Raw genomic sequence first — 2,779 nt, forward strand, 5'->3', positions numbered from 1 at the left:
AAAATTTCAAATATACCCTCAACGAGTTAAAAATTACAAAAATTACGAAAGCGGGCCTTTAAGCACATTTAATACATATAACACATGCATAAGCAGTCATATCATAATATAACTCACACAATCCACATAATCACATATACATTCAATTAAAATCACATGATTTCAAACTATGCCTTTTGACACACTAATCAACATACTATCCCTTATTACCTTCTAATATAAATTTCGTCCTTGAAATTTACCTGAACAACTCGGGATACTGATCTCGCATATCTTACTCTAGCTCCCAAGCCACTTCTTTGATTTTTCTGTGCCTCCATAATACTTTAACGAATAGGGTCTTCTTGTTTCACAAGACTTTATCCTTCCTATCCAAAATCTAAACTGGTTGCTCCTCATAGCTCAACACATGAGTCGTATCCGATACATATCTCCTAGCATCGATGCGTGAAACACGTTATGTACTCCTGACAAAGCTAGAGGCATATTCAGTCTATAGGCTACCTGCTCAATCCTTTCTAGGATCTCAAAAGGTCCCACAAACATGGGACTCAACTTACCCTTCTTCCCTAATCGTTTCACTCCTCTCAATGGTGAAACTCGGAGGAAAACATGGTCCCCAACTTGGAACTCCATGACTCCTACCGAATATCACAAATATATCCACATAATAATGTGGTCTCAAGCATATAGCATATAAAATTACAAATATGCCCCTTTTCAATGAAAGCGAGCCTTTAAGCACTTTTAACACACATAAACATGCATAAGTAGTCGTATCATAATATAACTCACATAATCCATATAATCACATATATATTTGATTAAAATTACATAATTTCCAATTATGCCCTCCAGGCACACTAATCAACATATTATCCTTTATTAGGAGTTTTTGGGATGCTACACAAGTCCCCGATAACAAAATTCTAACGTAGATGCCCTCGAGAATTTGGCGACCACTCGAGATGCCGAGCTCCTCAATGTGGTTCCCATTAATTTTTTGGAAATATCAAGCATTCAAGAGATTGAGAGGGTATGTGAATTCTGGTATGAAGACACATGGATCAGGCCAATTGTGAAATTCATAACCACCGGAGAGATCCCAACTGACAAAAATACTGCCAGAAAACTACAATACAAAAGCTATTACTTCATTTTTATGGACGATATGCTATATAAAAGGTCACATTCTATGCCTCTCCTAAGGTGTGTAACAATTGAGGTATCCCGGGCCATTCTACAAGAAGTTCACGAAGGATTCTGCGGTGATCATGCTGGGAGCAAAGCTTGTCCAAGAAAATCCTAAGGCAAGGTTATTTTTGTTGTACATGAACAAAAACTCCCTTGATAACGCTAAAAGGTGTGACAAGTGTTAGCGATATTCCAACACACCTTGAGCATCCCCCAACGAACTGCCTCCGATGACTAGTCCGTGGGCGTTCGTAGTCTGGATAATCGGCTTAATTGTGTGACTACTCACAGGAAAAGGAAGCGTATGATATGTTGTAGTAGCTATCGACTACTTCACCAAGTGGGTGGATGCCAAATTTATCACAACCATTACATCTAAGAAGATTCTGGATTTTGTAATCAAGAACATCATTTTTCGGTATGGCCTCCCGAGAAAGCTGGTGTCCAACAACGGTTTACAGTTTGACAACAACATTTTCACAGAATTCTGCAAGAAGCATGGAATTCACAAGAGCTTCTTGGCTGTAGCACAAAACACTTAAGACCTCCTTAAAAAAAAGGCTCGAGCAAGCAAAGGGAGTTTGGCTTGAAGAAATCCCCCAAGTACTTTGGGCTTATCGAACTATTGCTCGGACATCAACCTGCCACACACCTTTCTCCATGGCTTACGGATGCGAAGGCATGCTCCCAATAAAGGCAGCCATTCTAACCCATCGAAGCGCTATCTATGACCCGACGACCAACCATGAACTACTTCAAGAGTTGTTGGACCTGGTTGAAGAATACCATGAGTTGTCACCGCGACGGGTTGCTTTGTACCAGCAAAAGGTCACTCTATATTTTAACTCCAACGTAAAAGATCGAAAGTTCTCGGTAGGGGACCTTTTCCTTAGGAGGGTGCTCTTGGCCACCAATGATCCAAGAGTGGGAGTTTTCGGCCCCAACTTGGAAGGTCCATACCAACTTGAAGAAGTCATTAGGACGGGGACATAAAAGTTGGCTAGACTGAATGGAGAATTAATACCACACACCTAGAATGTCGAGCACCTTTACTGGTATTACAAGTGAAAATTTAAGCAAACTTCTATACTATTTTTACTTGAAAATTACATTTTCTGTCTTGTTTATGTAATTGACAATGAGTAGAAATTAATGAAATTCGTGTGGTCCTAAAACACGATATGAGGTATTTTAGGAGGATATTTCTTAAATTACATGTCTATAAGGGCATTGCATGTGACTCGCCTGAAAACCCAAAACAAGTGGCCACAGACTAAAGATTTCTAATCACTTGGGGGGTAAATTAGTAGGGCTCGAATCACTTGGAAGCAACAATTGTAGTAGGCAAGACCTAAGCGAAACCTAACAAACAAAACCTGAAAGAGGTACCTTTGAATGTTTCAAGAACCTTAGTGTCGAAAATAAGTATGCCAGATCTCAAACACAGTCTCCAACCACAACCACTCGTGGCTACGATGTCCTAGGACCTGAAGTCAATGTGAAATGTAGCAAATCTAATTGAAGCTTTAAAAACATAGGCCAACTCAGATAAGAGGAACTTGAAAGAGGTTACTTAGAGTTGGGA

The sequence above is a fragment of the Humulus lupulus genome, chromosome 1, assembly GCF_963169125.1.
Source record: "Humulus lupulus chromosome 1, drHumLupu1.1, whole genome shotgun sequence".
Lineage (NCBI taxonomy): Eukaryota > Viridiplantae > Streptophyta > Magnoliopsida > Rosales > Cannabaceae > Humulus > Humulus lupulus.